The sequence below is a fragment of the Chinchilla lanigera genome, unplaced genomic scaffold, assembly GCF_000276665.1.
Source record: "Chinchilla lanigera isolate Chin_1 unplaced genomic scaffold, ChiLan1.0 scaffold00053, whole genome shotgun sequence".
NCBI classification, from domain to species: Eukaryota; Metazoa; Chordata; class Mammalia; order Rodentia; family Chinchillidae; genus Chinchilla; species Chinchilla lanigera.
The window spans coordinates 12,085,510-12,092,137 of record NW_004955454.1 but is presented as its reverse complement, the minus strand read 5'-3'; the positions used below and the strand labels follow the sequence as shown (position 1 = coordinate 12,092,137).

The window sequence follows — 6,628 nt, the reverse complement described above, 5'->3', positions numbered from 1 at the left end:
ATTTGAAACTTACGTATATAATTTATAGTACTTAACCTTCCCAGAAAGTTATTGTCTTTTACAAAAGCAAATTCAGTCTGTGACAGATTGGAGTAAAAATAAAGCCAAAACAAGAGCAAAACAAGACCATTGATATTTTCCTACTAATCTGTCCATAACTCTGTAATGTTTGTAATGTTCCTATCCTATTTCGTAAATGAATGCATGTCTATTACTATGTGTTTCCTACAACAACCATAGAGAATAGTTAATGATTATTCAATAGGTCACTCATGTATAGCTCTGTTTATTTTCTTTAGAAGCCACTTTGAAGATACCAAAGTATAGTACAACAGCTCTTGATAATCTCCTACCTCTTTTGTCTGTAACTCACTACTATCTATTTGTTTTCCTGAGAAACTATCTTGTAGATAACAATATGTAAAACAATAACCATTGATAATTTCCTATCACTTTGTCTGTAATTCGGTAAGCCCCCCTATTACTATGTTATCCTTCTTTTACTCTTAAAAAAAAAATTAAAAAAAAAAAAAAGAACAAAACAAGAATCAGGTAAGTTTATGTACGGCTCAGAAATTACTGCTTTCATGCAGTGGACATATTCTTCCACAAGAGGGTGCCTGGCTACCAGAGATGCTGCGGCCAAGGCTGGAGAAACGCTAGACGCCAACAGCCTGTAGCTTGTCTTTGCAGCTACGCTATTCTAGCTACAGGTCAGAGCAGAACGTCGGTCCTTAACCCCACGCGCCAGTAGATTGCTCCTCAGGATAATTCTTTATTCTTAAATGCTAGTGTGCACCGGTACCCTGGGAAACTGTCAGACCGAGGAGGCTGCGATCCGGCAGGTGTAACAGTCCCGGGGGGCATCAGAGGCTGCTGGTCCCGGGACCTCACTTTGGGAACCTCTGGTACTGTGACACGGGGCTCAGGCCTTGGAGTCACGCGTGTTCACATCCAAGCCCTGCCTCTGGGGAAGCTCAGCAGCCTGAGACGGGAGAACCGGCCGCTCCCAGTCCTTGCGCTGAGACGGAGGCGCCCCTGGGTGGTGGGAACCCACTGGGACCCCTGAGAAATGGGTTAGCCTGGTCCCCAGGGAGAGTGTGGGTTTAATGAAGCCTGAAGCTTACACAGTTCTGACAAAAAATATAAAATTAGGCAATCAGTCGCACATTTACTTAGAATAAAAAAATTAAAGCAAATTTAAATTCAAATGTTTCAAAGCAGGTCAGTATCATACTGCGAGAAAGCCCAGAAGAACATCCGGGTTTTATTCTAGCTGCTACCCTAATCTCTCAGAATTTACTACCATGTTAACGGCTGAACACAGCACGCATTATTCCTTTACAGTTTGGGAGGCCAGAAGTCCAAACTGGAACTCCGCAGGCTACAGTCAAGGTGTCCATAGGGCTTTGTGACTTCCGGGTTCCCGGGGAGGTTCCTTTTTTGCCTTTTCGGCTGCTAGAGCCACCAGCGTGCCTCGGCGGTGGCTTCTCCGTCTTCAAAGCCAGCAGCGCAGGATCTTCCAGCTGCCCACACTCGGACCCCTCGGCCTCCCTCTTCCGTTTATAGAGACCTGACAGTCCGCTGGGCCGCTGGATAATCCAAGATCCTTTCTGATCTCCAAGCCAGCTGATTAGCACACGGTCCCATCTGCGGTCTGCCTTCTCCTTTGCCGTAGAAGGTAACACATCCTCAGGCTCCAGGGATTAGGAGGCTGCGACCTGGCAGATGTGATAATTCCCGGGGGCCACGGGAGTGGGGCAGAGATTGCTGGTCCTGGGACCGTACTTTGAGACCCTCTTGCTCTGTGACAGTGCTCAGGCCTTAGAGCTGCAGGGATTGAGGGTGCCCTTACTCTGCCTATCTCCTCTTAGGTGTGTGTGTTTTATCTCGAATCAGCAAAGCATGCAGATCTTTCTCAGTGCTCTTATTATTCACTTTGCTCCACATAGAATGAAGAAACTGATTTAGTATTTCTGTTTGAAATTTATTTTTTATCTTAATGAATTAATGCTTTTGGTCTTATCTTTAAAAATCACCTCTGAGGTGTTAGAGTACTAATACTGTCCTTGAGTTTGTTGCTACTTTATTAATTTTATTGCGTATGCTTATTTCCACCACTGTATATTTTCTTGTCAAATTTCTTAGGTGATCTTGGGGATTGCCATTAACCTCTTAAACTTTAAACAATATAGCTTCAATGAATAACAGTCTAGCTCAAATGGTGTATACTGCCTTCCTCACCATCCTTGTTCAGCTCTCTTTAAATTGTGATTATCATAGACTACATCCCTGTATCTTTCGTAGCTACCGACAAAGATTTCTAATTGATGTTTTATGCATTTATCTTTTAAATCACAGAAGGTAGAAAGACAAGGGAAGGTGGTTTGTTTATTTGTTTGTTTATTTATTTATGTAATCCTGGGCTTAAACCCAAAGCCTTTACATTGAGCTACATCCCCGGACTTTGTTTTTTGTTTATTTTGAGGCAGAATCTTATTAACTCAGAAAATTGCTGAGGCTTGGCTCAACCTTTAACTCTATAAAACATTACTTTTTTTCCAGGCATGTTCAGGGTGGTCAAGCTTGTCAGAAGAGAGAAGAGCTACTGGATGGTAGCGTTGTCAAAGGTAAAACATTTTCCCATAAAATTTTCAGTGTTAAGGAGTTCTGTGCAGTTTGTCCCTTTCAGGTTGGGTGACTTGATGATACTCTGTTGGTCCAGTGACTTCTCTGATGACAGTTATAACCTCTTTGGCTTTTTGTAAAAAAAAAAAAATCCCACCCAGATGCCCACGCCAGTGATTTTCACATCACAGCCGCAGATGTTTTAAGCAGTACATCCAGTGGCAAGGCTGGCGATCCGGAGTTCAAACCTAGGAAGGTTAAAATGACGCGGTGCACATGGCAAAAGCTCAACAGATGGTAAGGAGGTGAGAGGCTGCTGTCAGGCCCTGCATGAGATGCAAATGCAGCAGTGAGCAGGGCTGAGTATTTCCCTCCCAAGTTCTTGCAGACTAATTGGAAAGATAATCATCTGGACCCGGATCATGTAAGGAAGAAATAGCCTAAGTGCTGGCGGAGCATGCAAGAGGGCAGTGGGGCACTGGAGAGACTTCCTCAGGAGAAGGTTTTTCAGCTGAGCCCCAGAGGACGTAGGGCGGGGGCAGGAGGGAGCCGCAGGTGGAAGGACCTCCGGGAGGCGGGACAGGGTGCCCCGTGATGCAGAGTGATGGTTGCTTTGGTGACGTGTGACTTTTAGGAAAGGAAGTGGGAGGCCATGTTGGAAAGATCGTGTGAGGCTGGATCATGGAGACCCCCAAATGTCAGCCTAAGGAGTTGGATTCCATCCTGCAGGTAATGAGGGTTTTAGTACCCATCTGAGTAGCATCCTGGTACTGCACGGAGCGGCCTGCCTTTGGCGAGGCTGGAGCCACTCTAGCTCTTGGCTCAGAATTTCTGTCCAACCGATGGGTGCAGGGTGGAAGATGGCTGCCAGACTCTCAGGCAGAACCGGCCGGGAGCAGGAGAACATCTGCTCCTCCTCTCAGCGCTCCAGCCGCCCCCACCCCCAGCCCCGTGGCTTCCATAGCGGCGTCATTCGGTAGTGCTTGCCACCTGCTGAAAAATGTCAAAGTCAGGTTGCTGTTCCCTCCCCTCTCGCAACTCCACAGGCCACTTGGCTTTGTGGAATCATTTTCAAAAATGTTCATAATGTCTTACTACTGCCTGTTCCATCTGCTCCTCACTCCTGGTGGCCTGGCTCCTCTGCAAGGCCTGGAAGTCAGGCTCGCAATGCCAGGAAAGGTTAAAAATGTGGCTGCACTCTCTCTCTCTCGTGTGGTCGTTTATTACCTTTTTATCCCTCCTGTCACAGGTGACGCGGTGCCATCTTTCCTCAGAGGGGAGCGGAGTCTGCTGGTAATACTCAGATAAGCAAAAGGGAACAGCACGGGCCACCTCCCAGCAGCGGGAGCGCACCATTGTGAGGGTGCCGACACACGCACACACAGGGGCCCCTCACACACGTGCCAGTGCGCTTGTGCACCCCCCCACGCACACGTGAACACCGTGCACACACACACACGCTGTGATTCAAACACCTTCCATAGGTGTATTTTGCTAAAAATGTGTACATGAGACCGTCTATGTGCCTATTTTAATTCTGTTAATAAATGACAAAATAAAATCCATAATAAAAAGTAAGTCTCTATTATCTTTTTTTAAATTTTGTTTTATTTTTCTTTTTAAAATTAAAAAACAAGTTGTCATAACCCACATATAAGGTGAAACATTTTCTCAATGTTAGTGTTTCTTTCCCATCTTCAGTGTGTGCAATTAAAAAAATAAGTAGTTCTCACTCCAGAAATGAGGAGAATCAATACATTCAAAACACAGAGCTGTAAATGGTTGCACATACCTGTACCTTCTGCACTCTGGGAGGCTGAAGCAGGAGGATTCCAAGTTTGAGGCAGCCTGGGAACATTAGTGAGACCCTGTCTCAAAACAAAACAAAACAAAATTAAAAAGGGCTGGGAATGTAAGTGAGCGTAAAGATCTTTGGTTCAGTCTCTGAGAAAAACAAAGGAACATCAGACTGTACCAGTGATGAACAATATGAATCCACAAGCAAGTTTTTAAATTCTATAGAAGCACTTGGCAGGAGCACACTTTATCATCATAGTTTAAGAACTATCAGCAAGGAGAAATAAAATATTTAGAAGTGGAAATAGTTGTATCTTCCTGTTAAAATGTGTTATACTTTTGAAGGATATTAAATCAAATTTGATTATCTTCCAATGTACAGATTTTTGGTCTGTTGGTAATAAAAATTTATAAGAATTAGCCTTGCTTACCAACTTTGCTTTGTTCTTTTAGATAAACTCATTTGAATATTTTCATATTGCTGCCTATGTAAGCTACGTCTTGTTTTTCAATACAAATATACAGAAAAAAGTAAGGGAAATTCTAAAGGTTTATTCAACAAATAGCCAGGTATTTTCTATCTTATTTTGTTTGTTTGTTTTTGTTTTATTTTTTTCCGGTACTGGGAATCGAACTCATGATCTCACGCTTGCCAGGCAGGCACTGTGCCACTCAGCTAAATCCCCAGCCTCTTTCTGTTTTATTTTGTAGTGAGATCTCTTCCTAGTGGTTTTTCTCGGAATTACTATGTTCACAGAAAAAGTCACGAGCATAATTAAGATATAAAATTGATACACCCCAATAACTGGTGTCTTTCCCCAGTGGTATAGAGAGACACTTATTTATGCCATTATGAAATAAGCTGAAAGGACTTACAAGGCATACAAAGCAACTACTGGTATTCAAAGCAACATAGATTGAACCTATGGCTATTATCCACTTTACACTGTTAGTTTATTTGGGAAAGTAACATACTCCTAATTCTAATTACAGAATTATTCAGATGAATAAATGAATATGTTAGCATGTTTTGGGTGAATTCTTGATGCCTGGAAAATTGCTTTAAAAGTTAATTTTAACAGTTATAGAGTAAGATGAATGCCAAATGTCTGATTTTTTAAAAGTACACATGTAGCTGTTATTTTTTTTTTTTAAAAAAAGTATTTATTTTTGCAGGGCTGATGATCAAACTCAGGGATTCATACTCAGGGTAGATAATTTCTCTACCATGGAGCTACGTGAGGCTCCTTAAACTACTCCTGTTAATATCTATTCAGTCAAAAACGTATACTTTGACACTTTCTTGCAGATAGTTAAAGATTGTAAAAGGTCTTTTTTAAAAATTTGTGTCTATTATAGAATTTTAACATAAGAGCAATAGACTAGTGTTTATAATTTTAAAAATATTAGGTACAAAATAAATTCTAGTGTTTTAAATTTGAAAGCAACAAGTGTAGTAGAAGAAGATAACATAATTGTAATTACCAGAATGACATAGACTTGTTCTTTCTAACTCTGCTAGACGGGTCATGATCAGCTTCTCCCTGTAACTCTGTTGGATATTTTATCCAAAATCCTGTCATCTCCTTTTCCTTATCCCAGCCACTCCTCCCGCCCCCCAAGGAGTAAAAGAGGTGAAGAAGAAAGGGGGGAAAAAAAAAAATATATATATATATATATATATATATATGTATATGTGTGTATGTGGAAGGATGGCGGGGATAACTACTGCTGAAGTCTAATGCTTTGTTGAAGGGAGCAGTTAATGCGTAATTCTTTTTCCTTTTTAACCAATTCTGTGTGCTTGTATCTGGTGTCCTGGACAGCTAATTTGAGGACAGCAATGTGCAGTGTAGCAGCCATGGGTGAATTCCTACCATCTTGTCTGGTGAAACTCTGCATCATTTCTAGTGGGTTTTTCTTTTTGTTTTTATTTTTTATTCTCTTTAATGGTTTGACCCATCTGGGATTCTTGCATCTGGTGGTCTGGGTGGCTTTGTTAAAGGTGGCATTGTGTAGTGTCATGGCCACTGTTGGTTTCTGTCATTTTGTTCTGAAACCCTCTGTCATTTGTGTTGTTTTCGCTTTGTTTTGTTTTTGTCTGTGTTGTTGGCATTTTGCTATTGTTCTCTGCTTTATTTTTCTCTTTAAAATAAAAAAAACAAAATCCCATATATTTAATGTACATGTAGAGTGAAACCTT

At 41.8% G+C, this 6,628-nt stretch overlaps 1 long non-coding RNA gene across 6 annotated transcripts; it reads left to right on the top strand.

The window, feature by feature from the left end:
- The first annotated feature begins 1,456 nt into the window (after positions 1 to 1,456).
- LOC102029042 lies at positions 1,457 to 4,206 on the top strand. Of its 6 annotated transcripts, none has more exons than XR_001236212.1 (4): positions 1,457 to 1,681; positions 2,566 to 2,630; positions 2,820 to 3,357; positions 3,878 to 4,206. It is a non-coding gene; the product is annotated as an uncharacterized LOC102029042 (long non-coding RNA). The 6 variants fall into 6 exon arrangements; XR_001236211.1 differs by having other exon boundaries at positions 2,790 to 3,357; XR_262786.2 differs by having other exon boundaries at positions 2,566 to 2,925; positions 3,008 to 3,357.
- Positions 4,207 to 6,628: the final 2,422 nt, after the last annotated feature.